Here is a 21,531-nt window from a genome sequence, read left to right on the forward strand (position 1 = left end):
GTCCATTTCTGGCCCCGTTGGGTTGGTAGACTGCTTCCTCATAGCACAACAAGGGGTTTTATGGCAAGCAGTTCTGCTGAAGTCTTTAGCAAAAGAGAAATTGGAAGTCTTAAAGGCTCAAAATGTACATGGAGGGGTCAGGGGCCAAAGGTGTCACCCTAGTTCAGAGTCTTTCAGAGCCTCTTTCTTCCCTGTCCTCAGAGCCTCAGAATTCTTCCTTGCACTGAGGAAGGCCTGAGCTTTCTTGATTTAGGGTAAAGGGGCATTTACCAACGTCAGTACTGATCAGTTATTGATGCAAACTTTATTTTGGGGAGAATCAGGCACTCTTGATGGACGCTCCCATGGTGAAGAGCCAGCAAAGGGCATTGCTGGGAGATGACCCTGGAAGTGAAGTGATAGGTCTTTTTAAAGACCCAGATTAGAATCTGGACTTGTAAAGACTTTGTGGTAGATTGGGAGAAGATAGGGTGAAGTCTGTGAATTCTACTTAAAAAGATTTCTGCTTAAGCAGATTGCTACTGCTGAGGCTAAAGTATAGGAAAATGCATTTACATACAAACTGGTCCTTTCCGTTTTCTCAATTTTCTCGTCTGTAAGATGGGGATAATAATAGCACCCTCTGCCATAAAGTTCTGGTGAGGATTAAATAAGATCATGCATATAAAATGCTTAGCACTCAGTCAGTGCTTAGTAAATGTTAGCTATTATTGTTATTAAGGTTTTTTGTCTGTTTTTTTTTCCCCTGCCTAACACATCTAACGTCATACAAAACTTACATCATAGAATCAGCAGCCATAGGACCAGAGCTGTTCTCTGAGTGACAGATGAAAGATAATCTTTTCTGGAAGCATCTGTCCATTTGCTCCATAGCCTGCCAGTGCCTGGGATTACCCGGCTGGGAACAAATCAGACGGGCCAATAGGAAGATCTTTTTCTCTACGTTATGTGTCCCTACATGAAGATTATCTCTTTTTAGTTTCATTCCTGTTTAATTCCTTGCTTTTAAATTCTTTTTCACATCTATTGAATTTAAACACAATTGTTTTTGCAAATCACTTCTTTTGACTTTTTGATCAGCGAGAAAAAGTGATTCACTTAGGATGGTTGCCATTCACTTTACTAGTTTCAGCTTATATCCAGTCATACATTTTCCACGCTTAGGCGATTTCCACCCAGGAAAGAGTAAAGGAAAAATAGAAGGTCAAGAATAGATAACACAATTTGCTATTATAAATGATGTTTTCTCTTTCCTTTTCATACATATTTTATCTTTGTTTTTTCCTTCTTTTAATTTTACTATTCACTGTCCTATAAATCTTTTTGTCTCCTCTTGTCCCCCTCCCCTAGATAAAAACAATTGTTAGTCTCTTCCTTTTGATCCACTTAACTTGACTTCTTGTCCTACCAGACATTTCTTTTATATTTTGGCTGAAAACTGCAGGGAGGGATGATTACAGGAAGATTCTAATAAGGTCTCTCCATTTTCTGGATAACACAAGAAAAAACAAGGGACCAAGGCGAACATTTGTACGTTCAAACCAGCCGAGCACATCTGAGGCCATTCCAAACAGAAGGAAAAGATGTTTTTGTTTATTTTTTATTTTATTTTAGTAGGTGTTGGAGCCTTCTCCACAGACCTTTCTACAATTTCGCTCAGAACCTACCCATTGCTTCTACTCAGTGACTTTTTTTTTTTTTTTCCAAAAGGCTCAGGGATGTATCAGAAACAGCTTAGATGATGGTCCTTGTCATTTGTTCTTTGCAGCCTTTTAAGGGGAGGGTGAAGATAGCATAGTAAAACCTAATGGTCAAGAGCCGTGGACTTCGAGATCAGCGAGAGGTTGGTTCCCACCTCCCTTTGCCCTCAGTTCTGCCCTTATTAGCTGCATGCTCTTGATCAAGCTATATCTCTGAGTCAGTTTCCTCATCTGTAAAATGAGGATATTAAAAGTACCTGCTCCATAAATTGCTTGGGGAGATTAAATGAGATTCTATAAACACCTAGTCCTATGCTTTAGGCATGCAGTACGTACTCACCCAGAGTAACTGCTATTATTGTTAAGGCAAATCTCTGTAGATCCAGGACTACAAGGAGTTCTGGAATCGTTGAAATAGGAACAAGGAAGCAGAAAGGTGAATGTACAGTCACTAGGAGTCATGAGGTAGGAGATGAATCTAAAGTCTGGGAGTCCCCACGAATGTCTGGATCTTATCAAGATCTTCCAGATGTCGAGAGCTGGGCTGGGAACCCCTCTGGAGCTGAACAAATAGTGATAGCATAAGGGGGAGTTTGCTCAGGGCTTCCGGCCTCCAAGGAGAGCTGCCCATTTAACCTGCAATGATTTACTCCATGCTGACTCTTTAATACCTCAACTGGCAAATTAGGTGGGGTAAACCTGTAAGGGAGCCATGATCCCAGAGTCAACTCATCTTGAAGGTACATATTTTAGGTTTAGTAAGAAAAAATATCAAGAAAGGAAATTGATTAACCATTTATTTTGAGGGGGAGGGAATGAGCTTTCTCCCCCCCCCCTTTAATTAAGGGATCTCCTTCAGCCTTAGCGTTTGTGGTAAGCACACTGGACCAGGAATAAGAAAAAGAGAGCAGAAAACTCACTTACTAGAGGTGGGATTCTATATCTGGAAAATGTTTTAATTCTTATCTGATCAAGAGACAGTACATAAATTGGCAGCCTATAAAAATTTTTTGAAGGAAAACTCAGTTAGATATAGCCGTCCAAACTTTGTCCTTTAGATTTCCACCACCTCAGAACCTTAGCACTACATTTAATGAAATAATATTTAAATAAAAGGGGAAAACAGTACCCCCCGCCAGTGCATTTCATTATGCCTCATTTAAAAAAAAAATTAAAATATACTCAGGTAATGGAACACAGAAGCTGTCATTTATGGTAACAATTTTGTAAGAAAGAAAAAAAAAATTTTACTGATAGTTTCCAGAATTAAAATTTGTTCAGTGTTATTTATAAAACAAATCTATATATTTTAAATTTTAGTCTAGATATTAATAGATGCCCAAGCTAACGTTTTCATGTACTTGCAGGCTTAAATAACCTCTCCAATTCATAGATATTTCCCTCTCAAAGTTACCCTTTAGAAAGTTTTTGAGGGAAAAAAAAAAAAAAACCCTGCTTCAGGTAATTTTGCACAAGACAGTTTTGTATTTAAATATGAAGGGGTCATAAAACAGTTGCTATTGCTTTAAATAAAAAACAAATGATATTTTTAAAATCCAGAATTCAAATACAACCTTATTGTCTCTTTGAGGATAGCTATTAGCTTTTGAATTTATTTTTAAATGATGCTGGGAAAAAAGGAAAAAAAAATTAAAGAGGGAAAACCTTTTAAAATAAACTATATAATTTGCTTCATTTTATTGATTTAAAATCTTGTTTCTTGCTTTCTCACTGAGCTACCTCTCAGCTCATCTGCTATTATTTAAAATGAAACTTTGTGTTTCATTTTTTGTGTTTGTTTCCTCTATGACCAACTCATAGAACACTAAAGACAATTTATGCCAGTAAATATCATCATTTAGCCAAAGCTCAGACATCTAAAAAGATATTTTATTTATGAATATAAAATATTAACTTTTTTTATGGCACGAAGGGAATATGAAATAGGACTCCACAGAGAGATATGTGATAATTCATTAATATGCTTATTTTGGGGAAGTGTGCCACTTTCTTCCGCTATTCATAAATTCATTCCTTAAATTTGAAAGTAACATCTTTTTTGACTTAATATTTTTTAGTTAGAAATATAGTTTTTAGCCAAAACATTTTTCCAGATACAGTTTTAAACTACGAACATTTTTTTGCTAGCATAAATTTTAAGAGTTTATGTGTTAGTCCTAGGTTGATTTCATGTCTATTTTTCCTTTCTGTATATACTTACAGATTATAAAATTTATAAATCTTACTATAGAACATCAAAACAGATTGTTTTATTTATAACATTGATACTTATATAAGGATTATACATCACACTGAATAGTGACTGTTATTTACTGCTTTATTTTTGGCAAAAATATTTTTGTTATAGGTTTTTTGGTTTTTTTTTTAAGGAGGGGCTTATAATAAATTAAAGTAGTAGATCCTAACCATTGCTTGAGGAGTCATATTATAGAATTAAATGACTTTAGGAAAATTTCTAGAAATGATTATAATTCAAACAATCATATATTAAAAAACAGAAAACAGAATTGCTCCAAATTGATTTAATTAAATTCTTTTTTAAAATTTCACAAATCTTGAATTGTTTTTCATACTTTGTGTCATGATCACCAACCTGTTGCACTTAAAGCTGTTATGTCTGCCGTGGAAAAGGGAAGGTGAGACATGAGGCGATTAAAATGAGGAAATTCTTTGCACAGTCATTCACTTCCTCCTCACTGCCATTTTCCTGGGCAGACAGGCACAACCTGGGGGAGAATCTTTTCCATACATACAAGCTTTTCCCCCATTCTTCTTGGTAGCTGTTAATATGGCCCCTCATGGGGAAAACATGGCTTATAAAGCTCTGTTTTTAACGGAGGTTTTATGGTGGTCAGGAAGGGAAGTTCAATGCTTGTTAATTTCTTGTTGCTGTTCAAGGGGGTAGGAATTCTACCTTTGATGTCATGCGCCTCTTCTTGGAGTCTAACGTACACTTCCTAAGAATTGGGAAGGCTGTGATCCCAGAAGATCCTCAAAGGATGAGGGAGAAGTCTGTCATCAGCTAGGAAGTGACTCAGAGAAGAAGGGGTGAAAAGAAATATAGGGAGCTTATTCCAATATCTTAGCTCAATGATGCCATCAAAAACCTGAAACTGTATGCTTGACATCTATTCACATGTTGTTAATTTAATTGTGGCTCTTTTGTTTGTAAACACACACACACACACACACACACACACACACTCACACTCCCAAGCAGAGGCACTCACCCATCTTTCTCACTTAGAAGGCCAAACTAACCATTTGTATCTGATGATACCCTAATGTTAAAACATAGTCTCGTGCTGACTTAAGCTGACCATTATAATAAAACCAAACCCATTGCCGTCGAGTCAATTTCCGACTCAAAGCGGCCCAATAGGACAGAGTAGAACTGCCAGAAAATGTGAATTCCTCTAAATTTTATTTAAAATCAAAGTGGAGTCTCTCTGCCATATAAATAAGCTAAGTATTAACATTTTTGTCGTATTAACATTATTTTTGTCTTCGAAATAGGTTACCCTCAAGTCTGAGTCAAACCTCAGAACACTTTTTGTCTCTTTAGAAAGACTGATCATGGAACTGTGCCGTGACCAGCGTCTGACAATGCTAAATCAAAGTATCTCTAAGTAAAATATTAAAATAACTTTAAATCTCCAACCTTGAGTATGGGGAAATCCCAAATCTGAGTTAGAAGAGGCACTATCTAGAATGGTTCAGCATCAGTATCACGTTAAAAAAAAAAAATCTCAAATTTCCAAATCCTGTGAGGAGAGAAAGAAGACTGATTTTACTGCATCTTCGTAAACTACCTTGAGATCCTTAGAAGGAAAGTAACAGATAATTATAACCGTTAATGTTGCTGAAACCATCATTATTAACTGCTGATGCTTTTCTTATTAAAAGGTATATGCTAAAGAGAAAAAAGGGGAAAATTATATAGCAGGATAATTAAAGAGAGAAAAATTAAAATATAAAAGAAAAGAAAAATATGATCTTAGGAAATTAAATTTAGAAGGCTACTTGAGGTAGGTTTAAACACATTAATATCAAATGAAATTCTTCTCTGTACCACTGTCCTCTTATAGGGAGACACTTGAGTAAACTCAAAATTTATACACAAGAATTTTTTTTTAAATTGGTATATCAAGCTTATGTAAAACTGTGCTGCTGTTAAATTTACCATTATATTTAGGAAAATATAGAAATTATTATACTCTTAAAAAGATTTCTTTTTTTCAAAATGAGGAGCAGGATTATAAGGGGGAAAGGGTCAATGCACCCTTCACCCAGATAATTGGACTAGGGGCTTTCTGAGTCATAAAGATGGTGAACTTTTAAAATTCTTTATTATTCCATAATGACACAATCCTTGAAAAAGCAGTAATCAGTGTTAAATATCCTGAATAAAAATAATACAGCTTTGGGAAAGGATCTTTTCTCAGGGGAAAAAAAAATGCTAAGCAATGTCTGCAAAAACAAACAAGAAGGATGGATCTAATATATTAATATATTAGAAATACAGATTTGGAGGGAAATTTTGGTGGGGGAAAATTCTCAGCGAATGAAAAATACATACTTGATTTTAGGAAAAGCATTCAATGTAGTAAAAAACATTCTTAAAAAAATTACTGAAATCTATGAAGAAATTAAATCTTGAAAATACTATTGAATTTTTTACTCTAAATTTTATTAATTGGTTTTCTTTCTTTTCTTTTTTCTTTGTTTTGATATAACAACATTGATCTCAAAGCTACTCCTTGTAGACTGGCTATAATTTGGCCTTCTAAGAGCTAATGAGCTAGCTGTATTTAGCTGGATGTTTCCTGGTCTGCAAGAGTCCTCATGCCCCTCCTCTGTTTGCATTAAAAATATGTTTTACCCTGTAGAGTACATTTGACACGTGTTTTCATTTTCCCTTTTTTTCTGTGTATTTTCTTTTTTTTTTCAGAATTTCACATCATGCTGCCATGATGAAATCAGTCGGCCCCCCACTCCATCAAAAAGTAACCAATCCCAAAAAAAAGATCTCCTTTTTCTTTTCTTTTTAATTTTTTTTTTTTCCCTGCAAACCAAATGCCTTTTACTTGTACCAAATGAATAGTCCTGTAGTTAGGGCCTTTCTATTGCGACCACCGTAGTATGTCTACATTCGAGATCCCATTATTATGCCGCTTTGGTTAAAATAATCTTGGTAAAATATCAGAACTACACAAAGTAAACACTCGAAATGAACACAGTGTGAGCCTGGCACTGACTCTAGCAGCACTGAAGTCCCTGCATACTCTTGGTTTTATACGAGAGCAGAGGACTCCGTGTGTCACTGAGCAGGCAGAGCTCTGTGGTAGTCTCCCCTGAAATTAAGCTGAAGGTTCTCAGGCTCTCGTTGAGGCACCTAAAGCAGAGTTTATGTGGAGATGCATATATGCACAGGCCTTTATGTAAGCTGTGTCTTTCCATCCAACCTGTTTGCGGGGACGTTTAGTCCAGTCTAAGGGGTTCTGGTGGTAGAGTGCTTAAGCGCTCGGCTGCTAACCGAAAGTTTGGCAGTTCCAACCTACCAGCTGCTCCGGGGGAGAAGATGTGGCCCCAGCTTCCATAAAGATTACCCGTTGCTGTAGAGTTGATTCCTACTCATAACGACCCTATAGGACAGAGTAGAACTGCTGCCACATAGGGTTTCCAAGGAGGGGCTGGTGGATTCGAACTGCCAACCTTTGGTTAGCAGCTGCACTTTTAACCACTGCACCACCAGGGCTCTGTAAAGATTACAGCCTTGGAAACCTTAGGGGGCAGTTCTTCTCTGTCGTATAGGGTCGACGTGAGTCGGAATCGACTTGATGGCTGTAGGTTTTTAGTCCAATCTAATTGATAGTTTTGAAAATAATAGTTAAATTCAGATAAACTGGTTATTAATCAGTGACTGATGGAAACCCTGGTGGCATAGTGGTTAAGAGCTACGGTTGTTAACCAAAAAAGGTCGGCAGTTCGAATCCACCAGGCACTCCTTGGACACTGCATGGGGCAGTTCTACTCTGTCCTACAGGGTCGCTATGAGTCAGAATCGATTCGATGGCAGCGGGTTTGGTTTTCGTTGTTTTGGATGTGCTTTGGTTGATTATCTGACTATAATAGATTGTTTCATGCTCCCTCTCCCTTGCAGAAGTTGATGCAACACTGTTGACTTCTTCCTTCATTTATTTAACAGAAGATTCTTGTGGCTGATTAGCCAAATGTTAAATGTAAATGAATGACTGACTTGCCGGTGTTGATCATCGAACTTTATATAGGCCTGTGGATTTTTTAAAAGTGATCCTTAGCTGTAAGATTGACGTATTTAGAATTAATCTCCATTAATTTCCTATTACAACAACAAAATAATAATAATAACTCCTAGTGCAGAGTAACCAAGCCATGTTTTTACTATTTATGTCTTCACTTGAATAAATAGAAAAAAATTCTTGGAAATATATGCTTATGATTGGCAGCTTTCCATCTCATCCCCCTATACACTCACACATACAGAGCTATCTGTTGCCCTCATTTTTCAAGGTTTGCAGACTGGCTTGAATGAGTCAATTCCCAAGTCATTCAGCATAGAATTTTGAGATTTTTATGGAGCAGATAAGGACTGTCAGGATCATCCAGCCAGCCTAAATTCCCCATTTTACACAAAGAGAAACTGAGTCAGAGTGAGGGACACAACTTGCCTAAGTCCACAGAGCATTAGTGGCTGGTATGCGGTTAGAACCTTCTACTCTAGTTAGGTCTGGCTCTGCACAGAGTAGAGATGAAGTGCTGAGTTCCTGACGGGCGGGTTACGCCTGTGGTGAAACCCATGTGAAACTGTTCACTACCAATTAGTAAGTAAGCACAAGAAAGTCTGTGCTTGCCTTGCTTACTGGGTAATGCGTCCCTGTCAGGGATTGTAAATTTGAGAAGAGGCTTTGATCCCGAAGGAAGGTGCTGTGGGCTTGAGAGAGAGGCAGATGCCAGTCATACCTAGAAGCAGAATCTTTGATGTGGTGAAAAAATGTGAAATTGTTCACTACAGATGATCTGGTAAGCAAGGTAAGTACCGTGCTTACCTTGCCTATTGGATAATCCCCCCTGGTTCCTGGGTAGGTTAAAGAAAAACAAGCAGGAAAAAAACATAATGTTGTTTCTGGCTAGTGCATGTCTCTCAGACAGACTTATTAAAGACTAAATATTTATTACGCTTTCTCTGTGCCATCCAACTGGGTGGATCAGCCCAACTCTTTTTCGTATTTTTTTAATCAAATCTCCTAAAATAAGTATTTCTGTGACCTCCTATCTGAAAAAGTTCAGAAATCAAACAGTTCCTCTTCTCTTCATAGAATAACACAACAGACATTTACAAACACCTGAAATGTGCGAGCACCCTGCTGCATACTAGCGATACAAGGATAAGTTAGATGATGTCCGTGAAAGTGCCTGGCACCCACAGTATGTTCAATAAATGTTCGTTCACTTACTACCAGAAAGGACAGATGTAAATCAAGACAGACTTAAACAGCAGTTAATACAGGGCAAAATGAATTAGGTACCAGCCAGAGGTTGAAACAAAGTACTGTGGCACCTGGAAGAAAGGAATGCTTAATTCCAACGATGTAAGGGGATGGGTGGCATGTGAGCTGCACCTTGTGAGATGAGTATGATTTTGATGAAAAGATAATGAATAAGGGCATGCCTGACTGTGGGAACTCCACAGTAACAGTCTAGAGTGGTGGTGCATCGTATATTCTGGAAATTTTGAGTAATGTATTGTGATTGGAATGGTGGCTGATTGGAATGATGAGGAAGAAAAGGAAACTAGAAAGGTAGTTAGGGGCCAGATTTTAGAGGACGTGGAGTACTAAATTCCAAAGGCATTGGAGAGCCACTGAAGGCTTTTGACTAGGGGAGTTGATCTCTGGTGTTAATATTAGAGAGTGGTTTGAAAGAGCGAGAAAATGGAAATGGAGCCCTGAAGGTGGCTTAAGATAGTTCTGGTCATTAGGAAAGACCTCTTGCTTTTTTTCTATTGCTCCAAGGGAAATCAAGACATTTATGACAACGCTTGATAGAAACTGGAGTAGAATGACTCCATTCATGTGGTTACTGAGCCTGGTGGTCTGAGGGACCTAACCAATGTCTTCAATGAACAGCCACATTATTGGCATCCTATTGTTGTGTGTATTAGGAAGCATCTCTTCTTGGATTGGAATGCTTAATGGCTTGGGTGAAAGAATGGCCTCTAAATAAAGAACGGTCTCTGTTCTTCACCTAGAGTCTGTGTCTTAGTTTCTGGTCTCCTGCATCACTTACACTCCTTCCAAACTGCTTCCCCAGATAAGGAAGTATCCAGGGTGAGGAAGCTTTAGCTTCCTCTTACATACTTTGGACATGTTATTAGGAGGGATCAGTCCCTGGAGAAGGACATCATGCTTGATAAAGTACAGGGTTAGTGAAACAGACGAAGACCCTCAGCGAAATGGATTGACACGGTGGCTGCAACAATGGGTTCAAGCATAACAAGAATTGTGAGGATGGTGCAGGATCGGGCAGTGTTTCGTTCTGTAGTACGTGGCGTCAGTATGGGTCAGAACCCACACAACGGCACCTAACAACAACAACAAGGAGTGCTATTTCTTTGGATCAGCCAAGTGAACCCATCAGTTATCTGTGTGCCGTCTTGGCCCGGGTGTATTAGATGTAGGCCTCTCTGATAAAAGCTGCTTGTTAATCTTGTTTTTGAGCCTGTGCTTACCAGTGATCAGGTTCTAGAGCTGGAGTCTTTTTTTCCTGCCACACTTGACTTCAGTGAAATTTATATGTTCCTCTTGTAACCCCACTTTCTCTCATGGCAGTTGCTGCCAGAAGGAAATATCTTTCTGTGGGCCTTAGAGTGGGGAACCAGATCCTTCATTTACTTCATGCCATCCTGCAGCTCTGCTTCCTTCTTGCCATGTTTTCTTGTGCTCTATTCCTTCCCATTTTCACCTTCTGTCCCTTAGTACTCACATCATTGTCCCTGAGCCCTCTTTCTCTCTTAATCCTCTTGACTCAGCTGCCCTTGCTTTTGGAACTTTTCTCATACATGCACTCAGGCCTTTGCGCTGATGCCCTGGTATTGTGCCTTCCATGTCAGAGTGGGGTGTGACCAACTAGGCAAGGGGAATCTTTTCTGCAGGTGCAGGCAAGGTTCAACTAGACCTCAGTATGAAGTAGGATCACCAGGCAGGTAGGCCACATGTACATGTGTGGAGGTAGGACTGTGATGTCACGTCTACACATTGGTGTGTGGATCTTAGGGAAGCCAGTGTACTACAGGGGGGTGGATCCTAAACTGGACATTTAAAAATCTGGGTCTTCTTGCCAACTCTGCCACTGACTTTTTATGTCCCATTGGACAGTATCATGGTTGAGGAATTAAACGGAGTATTTTTGTTAGTAAATAGCATATATAATCTGAACCCATGTTTATGATGTTATTTCTACCTATCTGCTCATTTATCTACCCATCCAACCACACATTCTTATATCTGGATAAAAATATCTCTGTAATGATGTTCACCTAATGGTGGAAATGATGGTTATATTTGCATGGAGGAGCCCTGGTGGCACAGTGGCTAAGAACTTTGCTGCCAACCAAAAGGTCAGCAGTTCAAACCCACAAGCTGCCCCGTGGGAGAAAGATGTGGCAACCTACTTTCCTAAAGATTTCAGCCTTGGAAACTCTATGGGGAAGTTCTGCTCTGTCCTATAGGGTCACTATGAGTCAGAATTGACTCAGTGGTAACGGGTTTGGTTTTGGGCTTAATATCTGGATGGTGAGCCTCGATGTGAATTTGTTTTTTTTTTTTTACTTTTTAATGCTTTTTGGCACTACTTAAATTCTTAATAGAATACTTGGAATGGAATGCAGGTTGGCTTAGATGAAAACAGCCAATGTGACCCTTAGCACTTAATGTTTTTGGTTTTACCGTATAAAAGAGGAGAAGATTGTAAAAGTCCCATCCAACGCCCCACACCCCAGTACGTGATTCTATTTATTTATATAAAGAATCACTGTTATTTTTGCTTTTAAAGGTAGTTCATACTTTTAAAAAGTAGTTTATGATTTTAAAAGTTTTCTAGACATATATGAATAGAACAATGGATGAATGAATGGGATGAATGAGTGGATGGATGGATGGGTAGATGGATGGATAGATATAGACACTGAAGGTATTATTACTCTTATAAAAATGGAGTCATACTCTACCTGAAATTTTTAAAAAGAAATTGAAGTAATTACTAAACTTCAAATAGATATTTATCACAGGGGATGCCATTTCTTAAAATGTCCATTCTAATGTTAAGAAGAGATTATGAAATATCTTAAGAGATTGCAGTCATCATTTCTTACTCTAAATGTTCAATTTTAGACTGTGTTGATTTATTCCCTGGTATACAAGTCGATGACTTGACACTTTTTGCCTTCTCCCACCTCCTTCTCCCTCATCCTGATTTTTATTGTTATATCACTTACGTTATTATGTTACTGATATTTTATTATTAGTATTATTTGTACATTATCAAGTTTTATATCATTTATCTTCTTTTATATTGTCATAATTCATAACTGTTGTCTAATATTCATTGCTTTTACTGCATTCATTTACCACAATCCTCCATTCTTGGGTTCTTTATTTGGATTTATCATTTAATTGACTGGATTTCATTGTAAACATTTGTTTTATTCTAAACCAACTCATTGATGCTGTTTCACTGAGCTCTTTTACGTATGTTGCCTTTGTATTTCAATAGACCTACTATTCTTGGGTCATACTGTGTTTTTGAAGAATTATGTCATTATTGCTCCATTGTCTTTCTGGCATTGAATATTTCTGTGGAGAAGGCTGACGTCAGTGTGATTATTTCCCACAGTTGATTTATTTTTCAGACTGGATATCTAAAAAATCGTTTTTTTATTCCTAAGGATATATTTTGGGGTTGTGAGTTTTATATTCAACATTTCTAGAACCCAGAGTGCGCTTTTCAATAGGCAGATTCAGTTCTGCCTTGCTTAATGTTACTAACTGTAAGACCGTAGCAAGTTACGTAACATCTTTATGTCTCAGTTTCTATATTTGTAAAATGTTAATAATCATGATATCTACTTCATAGAGTTTTGGGGATGATTTAACATATGTAATGTACATAGAACAGTGTCTGGCATAAAATAGGCACTATTTAAAAGGTTGGAGCCCCGGTGCACAGTTGTTAAGCACTCGGCTGCTAACCAAAAGTTGGCAGTTCAAATCCACCAGCCTCTCCTTGGAAGCCCTATGGGGTAGTTCTGCTCTGTTCTGTGGGGTTGCTATGGGTTGGAATCAACTTGATAGCAGTGGGTTTGGTTTATTTAAAAGGTGGCTATTTTTAAAGGAAATTTTCTTGTGTTATGTCTTTTGACGCTTTTTTTTTTGTTTTTATTTGTTGAGTTTACTGCTTCAAATATGCCTTTTTTTAAATAGATCGTCTTTATCTTCCATGTCTATTGGCTTCTCCCTGATTTGCTTGAATTTATTTGTCTTTTTCTTAATGCGTATGCCATGAGTTGGAATCTATTTGAAGGCAACTAACGACAACAGTTTTATTTCAATCCTTTATCTTATTCTGTTCCATGGTGTTTTATTTATTAATTAATTTTTAATGGTATTATTTTGGCACTCATTTGTTTCCTTAGATCTACTGTTTTTCTTTTTATCTCGTTTTGTTGTTTTATGATCTCATGAACTCACGTTATTAGGTTGTTCTTAAGTCACATGCACACATGATGAATTCCTTTGTGTTTCTTGAGTTGTATTTCCTAGGCTGGTTATTTTTGCATCTTTTGCTCCTCTGTGTGTGTGCATGTGTGTGGGGTGCACATACATATACGTGTGTATCTTATATATACTTGCATTGGTGCCGTTCCATTTCTTTTTACCTTGACCATGCTTTGACAGTTGTCTTAGTTATCTAGTGCTGCCATAACAGAAATACCACAAATGGATGGCTTTAACACAGAGAAATTTATTCCCTCAGAGTCCAGTAGGCTAGAAATCCAGATTCAGGGCGTCAGCTCCAGGGGAAGGCTTTCTCTCTCTGTTGGCACTGGAGGAAAGTCCTTGTGATGCATCAGTCTTCCCTTGGTCTGAGAGTATCTCATCACAGGAACCTCAGGTCCAAAGAATGCACTCTGCTCCTGGCACTGCTTTCTTGGCGGTATGAGGTCCCCATGTCTCTCTGCTTGCTTCTCTCTTTTGTATCTCAAAAGAGATTGGCTTAAGCCATTATCTAATCTTGTAGATCTTGTCAGTATAACTGATGCTTATCCATCTTATTACATCATAGTGATAGTATTTACAACACATAGGGAAATCACATCAGATGATAAAATGTAGACAGTCATACAATACTAGGAATCATGACCTTGCCAAGTTGACAGATATTTTGGGGGGACACAATTCAATCCATGACAGCAGTTCTACCCATATTAAATATAGATATACATATAGATATACATATAAACATAGATGAAGCCCTGGTGGTACAAACTATTAAGTACTCATCTGCTAACTAAAAGGTTGGTGGTTCGAACCCACCCAGCTGCTCTGTGGGAGAAAGACCTGTAAAAGATTACAGTCAAGAAAACCTATGGGCACTGGTGCCTGGACAGTCTTAGGGGTGAGGAACCAGGATGCAAGATCAATATATTTAGAAATATATCAATATATATAGAAAATAAATTATATTTCTATTACTAGCAATGAACATTTGGAAATGGAAATAAAATTATAATAACATAAAATATAAAATACTTAGAGATAAATAGCATAACATATAAAATACTTAGAGATAACTATAACAAAATATGTGCAAGATCTGTACACTGAAAACTGTAAACCATTGCTGACAGAAGTTTTTAAAGACCTAAATAAATAGAGAACTATACCATGAAAAAAATAAAAGAAAAGCCTATGGAGCCGTTCTGCTCTGTTACATGGGGTCACTATGAGTTGGAATCAACTCGACGGCACCCAACAACAACATAACATAGATACACACCCTCTCCTTACTTATCAACATGGTTAGGTTCCAAAGACAAGGTCATTTTGTGAAAATCGACATTATGTGAAAATGGAGGATGACCACTTCAGATCACAAAATATTATGTGGGACACATAGATAAAAGAAAAGAATCACATGATCATCTCCATTGACACAGAAGAGGCATTTGACAAAGTCCAACACCATTCCTGATAAAAATCAAATAGGTATAGAAGGGAAATTCCTCAACATAATAAAGGACATCTATACAAAGCCAACAGCCAACATCATTCTTAATGGAGAGAGGCTGAACACATTCCCCTTGAGAACAGGAACAAGACGAAGACGCTCTTTATCACCACTCCTATTTAACATTGTGCTGGAAGTCCTAGCTAGAGCAATAAGGCAAGAAAAAGAAATAAAGGGCATCCAAATTGGTAATGAAGAAGTAAAACTGTCCCTATCTGCAGATGATATGATACTATACATAGAAAACCCAAAAGACTCGATGAGAAAACTACTGGAACTAATAGAAAGATTCAGCAGAGTAGCAGGATGTAAGATAAACATACAAAAATCAGTTGGATTCCTATACACCAATAAAGAGAACAACAAAAAGGAAATTAGAAAAACAATACCATTTATAATAGCCCCTAAAAAAAAATACTTTGGAATAAATCTAACCAGGGATGTAAAAGACCTACACAAAGAACACTACAAAACACGACTGCAAGAAACCAAAAGAGATCTACATAAATGGAAAAACATACCATGCTCACGGATAGGTAGACTCAACATTGTGAAAATGACAATTCTGCCCAAAGCAATCTACAAATACAATGCAATCCTGATCCAAATACCAACAACATTCTTTAAAGAGATGGAAAAACTACTCATTAACTTTATATGGAAAGAGAAGAGGCCCTGGATAAGTAAAGCACTATTGAAGAAGAAGAATAAAGTAGGACAACTTGCACTACCTGACCTCAGAACCTACTACACAACTATGATAGTCAAAACAGCCTGGTACTGGTATAACAACAGATACACTGACGAATGGAACAGAATTGAGAACCCAGATATAAATCTATCCACCTATGGTCACTTGATCTTCGACAAGGGCCCAAAGTCCATCAGATGGGGAAAAGACAGTCTTTTTAACAAACAATGCTGGCAAAACTGGATGTCCATCTACAAAAAAATGAAACAGGACCCATACCTCACACCATATACAAAAACTAATTCAAAATGGATCAAAGACCTAAATATAAAACAAAAAACTATAAAGATCATAGAAGAAAAAATAGGATCAATGCTAGAGGCCCTAATACACAGCATTAACAGGATACAAACCATAACTAACAACACACAAACTCCAAAAGATAAGCTAGATAACTGGGATCTTCTAAAAATTAAACACTTATGCTCAGCAAAAGACTTCACCAAAAGAGTGAAAAAAGAATCTACAGACTGGGAAAAAAAAATTGGCTATGACAAATCCGACAAAGGTCTAATCTCCATAATCAACAAGAAAATCCAACACCTCTACAACAAAAAGACAAATAATCCAATTAAAAAATGGACAAAGGAAACGAACAGACACTTCATCAAAGAAGACATTCAAGCAGCTAACAGACACATGAGGAAATGCTCGCAATCACTACACATTAGAGAAATGCAAATCAAAACCACAATGAGATACCATCTCACCCCAACATTGCTGGCACGAATCAAAAAAACAGAAAATAACAAATGTTGGAGAGGCTGCAGGGAGATCGGAACTGTTATGCACTGCTGGTGGGAATGCAAAATGGTACAACCATTTTGGAAAACAGTATAGAGCTTCCTTAAAAAGCTAGAAATAGAAATACCATAAGATCCAGTAATCTCACTCCTGGGAATATATCCTAGAGAAATAAGAGCTGTACACGAATAGACATATGCACACCCATGTTCATTGCAGCATTGGTCACAATAGCAAAAAGAAACAACCTAGATGCCCATCAACAGATGAATGGATTAAAAAACTAAGGTACATACACATAATGGAGTCCTACGCAATGATAAAGAACAATGATGAATCTGTGAAGCATCTCACAACATGGATGAATCTGGAGGACATTATCCTGAGTGAAATAAGTCGGTCACAACAGTCAAATATTGTATGAGACCACTAGTATAAAAACTTATGAAAAGGTTTACACACAAAAAGAAACAATCTTCGATGGTTACGAGGGAAGGGAAGGGTGGGGATGGAAAAACACTAAATAGACAATAGATAAGTGGTAACTTTGGAGAAAGGTAAGATAGTACACAATACTGGGGAATCCAGCACAATTTGTACAAGGCAAGTTCATGGAAGCTCCATAGACACATCCAAACTCCCTGAGGGACCGAATTACTGGGCTGAGGGCTGTGGGGACCATGGTCTCAGGGAACATCTAGCTCAACTCGCGTAACATAGTTTATAAAGGAAATGTTCTACTTTCTACTTTGGTGAGTAGCATCTGGGGTCTTAAAAGCCTGTGAGTGGCTATCTAAGATGGTCTCACCCCTTCAGGAGCAAGAGGGAATGAAGAAAACTAAAGATGCAAGGAAAAGATTAGTCCAACGGACTAATGGACCACAACTTCCACAGCCTCCATCAGACTCAGTCCAGTACAACTAGATGGTGCCCGTCTACCACCACTGACTGCTCTGACAGGTATCACAATAGAGGGTCCCAGACAGAGCTGGAGAAAAACGTAGAACAAAATTCTAACTCACAAAAAAAGACCAGACTTGAGTGGCATCTGAGGTCTTAAAAGCTAGCGAGTGACCATCTAAGATGCATGAATCGGTCCCAACCCACCTGGAGTAAAGGAGAATGAAGAATACCAAAGTCACAAGGAAAGCATTAGCCCAAGAGACAGAAAGGGCCACATAACCGGAGACTGCAACAGCCTGAGACCAGAAGAACTAGATGGTGCCTGGCTACCACCAATGACTGCCCTGACAGGGAACACAACAGAGAGTCCCTGATGAAGCAGGAGAAAGGTGGGGTGCAGAACTCAAATTCTAGTAAAAAGACCAGACTTAATGGTCTGACTTCTGACTGAGACTGGAGGAACCCCAGAGAGCATGGCCCCCGGAATCTCTGTCAACCCAGCACTAACATCATTGCTGAGGCCCACTCTTCGGTCAAAGATTAGGCTGGACTATGGGACATAAAATGATACTCTTGAAGAGTGTGCTTCTTAGCTCAAGTAGATACATCAGACTAAATGGGCAGCTCCTGTCTGGAGGTGAGATGAGAAGGCAGAGAGGGTCAGGAGCTGGTTGAATGGACACGGGAAATCGGGTGGAAAGGAAGAGTGTGCTGTCACAGTATAGGTTGAGCAATTAGGGTCACAGAACAATGTATGTATACATTTTTGTATGAGAGACTAACTTGAATTCTAAACTTCCACTTAAAGTACAACAATAATAATAATAATAATAAAAAAGACCAGACTTCCTGGCCTGACAGAGACTGGAGAAACCCCGAGAGTATGGCCCCCGGACACCCTTTTAGCTCAGTAATGAGGTCACTTCTGAGGTTCACCCTTTAGCCAAAGATTAGACAGGCCCATACAACAAAACGAGACTAAGGGGACACACCAGCCCAGGGACAAGGACGAGAAGGCAGGAGGGGACAGGAAAGCTGGTAATAGGAAACCCAAGGTCGAGAAGAGAGAGTGTTGACATGTCATGGGATTGTTAACCAATGTCATAAAACAATATGTGTACTAACTGTTTAATGAGAAGCTAGTTTGTTCTATAAACCTTTATCTAAAGTACAATAGAAAAAATTGATTTAGAGATATTCATATTAAGTTAAAAATTTTAGAGAGAGCCATATGATCAAATGTATTATCCAGGACACAAAACCAATATACCAAAAAGGATATAAAAAAAAGAGATTGGCAAAAAAGACATTTTCTATTTATACAAAGAGGTGAAAACAATATAAAAGTTGTGTAGTTATTATATGAATACTCTAAGCATCAAAAAATGACATAAGCAAATCCATGTAAATAAGATAAATTATACAAAATTTCTTCAATGCTATATAAAATGGATTTGAGTACTGTTATCATTTGTATTCTAAATAAAAATTCAGAAGTAAATATATATATTATATATATATTATGGGGGACATATATGTCCCTCTGAACCCGAGAGGCAGAAAATGTAGGTGGGCGCTGTATGTTCTGCTGATCATGAAAAGGTTATTGCTAGACGTACATCATTAATGCACAAAATAGTAGATTTTTTACTATTGTCATAAATGCCAAATGTTGGATAACGAGATAGTTGATAAGTGAGGATTAGATGTAGATATATTCTTTTTTTATTGTGGTAAAAGTACATATAATAAAACATTTGCTAATTCAACAATTTTTACATGTGTAATTCAGTGACATTATGTTCATCATGTTGTACAACCATTACCATTATCCTTTTCCAAATTATTCCACCGCCATTTACAGAAACTCAATGCCCCCCTAAGCAATGACTCTCTCTTTTCCGCATTCTCCCACCCCTGGTAACCACTTATAAGCTTTGGTCTCTATACATTTGCCTATTTCATATAAGTGGGATCATACAATTTTTGTCCTTTTGTGACTGACATATTTCACTCAGCATAATGTTTGCAAGGTTCATCCATGTTGTAGCATGTGTGAGGACTTCGTTTCTCCTTATGGCTGAGTAATTTTCCATTGTGTGTATATACCACATTTTGTTTATCTGTTCATCTGTTGATGGACATTTCAGTTATTTGCACCATTTGGCTATTGTGAAATATGGATTGCTACCTGAATTTGCATGTCACAGAGTCCATGCTAATCTTCTCTGTATTGTTCCAATCTTAGTATATGTGTTGCTGAAGCAAGCACTCATGTTTTATATCTACTGACTCTTACAGTGTTAGTGACTTCTTGACTCCCATCTCGCAGTATCATTTGTTTTACCCTAGGGTCCACAGTTTAAAGGCTCTCCATTTTTTCTATAGCCTGAGAACTTGTGGGCAGGCCTGTGAGGCCATCTTTCTTAAAGCAGCTTGGGCTGTGCTCTCCTATCTGAGGTTTTGTTAATTGTCCTGCACCAAAGTTCATAAGGAGCCCTGGTGGTGCAATGGTTAAGCACTGGACCGCTAACAGAAAGGTCTGCGGTTTGAATCCACCAGTGGTTCCTCGGGCGAAAAGACCTGGCGATCTGTTCCCGTAAAGATTACAGCCTAGGAAACCCTATGGGGCAGTTCTACTCTGTCATATAGGGTTGCTGTGTGTCGGAATCGACTCGACGGCACACAACACCACCACCAAGTTCACATCACCTGGTTTGGGGTGGGGGGTGTCTCCTGTGGGTGGACACACCCCTGCCTTCAGATCTATGACCATTACATAGCCCTAGTGCCTCACTTCTGGCAGTGAAAGTCAGCCTCCTTGTACGTCTTCTGTTTCTCTCGAGCAGCTGTCTGCAGCTGTTTCCACTACTTCCCAGTTAGAAAAAAAAAAAAAAGATATTCTCTCAGTTTGCTTCTCACCAGGTTTGGAATTTTAAGTGAGGATTCTCAGAATTGGCTTGACTTCCAGCAGAGCTTTTGAGGAGTCAGAGTGCCAGTTAGGAGCCTTGCCACTCTGCCACCCAATTTCACCCCAGAATCTGTTTCTTTTCACAGCTACCACGTTTTGAGCCTTCTAGTACTGGCGGTGCCCCTTTCCTTGTCAGTTATTCCTGGTGAATGTTTTTGTTATTTCATTCCGTATTGGGAAGGAGTTTCTGTGAGGCAATTCTGTTCTCTCCTCTTAACTCATGCTCTTTCTCTGAGCCTCATTCACCTCCATCTGTCTTACTCCAGTCATTCAGGAATATTGAGGTGCTGATAGTACAGTAAAAAAAAAAAAAAAAAGTATGGCATTTTAGTTACAAAAGTAACAGCTACTCATTGTAACCTGTTAAATAATTTAAAAATCCAACCATCAGTTGTCCTTGAGTCAATTCTAACTCTTGGCAACCCCATGTGTGTTAGAGTAGAACTACGCTCCATAGGGTTTTCAATGGCTGATTTTTCCGAAGTAGATTGCCAGGCCTTTCTTCTGAGGCACCTCTCGGTGACTCAAACCGCCAGCCCTTTGGTACAAGGATATATAAATACCAAGTTTATATTTTTCCTCTAGCAAGTGCTTCATTTCCATTTCTCTGAGATAATACCTTGGTGTGGGAGGAAATGTCTTTAAAAAGGTAAGAACACTTTAGAATCAATGTACAGTGTGAATCCATTGTATCAGTAATGTACACACAAATTTCATCCTTCTGTACAGCTAGTTAATTTGGTGAGGTGTTCCACATGTGGTCTTGGGAGATGATGATTTGAGGAAGATGTAAGCGCCATACAAGCAGGGATTTTGGCCTTTTTTTTTTTCCCCCATTGCTGTATCCATAGCGTCTATAACAGTGCCTGGCACATAGCAGCACTCAATATATTTTTGTTGAATAAACAAGTGAACGAATGAATAACAGACCTCAAGTATTTTTGTTTTGAAAGGCATTTGTACCATTTCAGGGTGATAGGTAAGGACTGTAAAATATGAATAACTTCAAGCTATTTGAGTTTATGTACATAATACAGCTGTGATCATCTTGGTTGTTGTAATTGTGGGTTTATGTACCTAAAGATGGATGGGAAGAAGTTCAGGAACATGCATTG

At 38.2% G+C, this 21,531-nt stretch overlaps 1 pseudogene; it reads right to left on the reverse strand.

Annotated features, from left to right (window-relative positions):
* Positions 1–19,618: 19,618 nt before the first annotated feature.
* Positions 19,619–19,717, reverse strand: LOC111821990 (uncharacterized; annotated as a pseudogene).
* Positions 19,718–21,531: the final 1,814 nt, after the last annotated feature.

Source organism: Trichechus manatus, unplaced genomic scaffold, assembly GCF_000243295.1.
Source record: "Trichechus manatus latirostris isolate Lorelei unplaced genomic scaffold, TriManLat1.0 scaffold00006, whole genome shotgun sequence".
In the NCBI taxonomy this organism is placed as follows: Eukaryota; Metazoa; Chordata; class Mammalia; order Sirenia; family Trichechidae; genus Trichechus; species Trichechus manatus.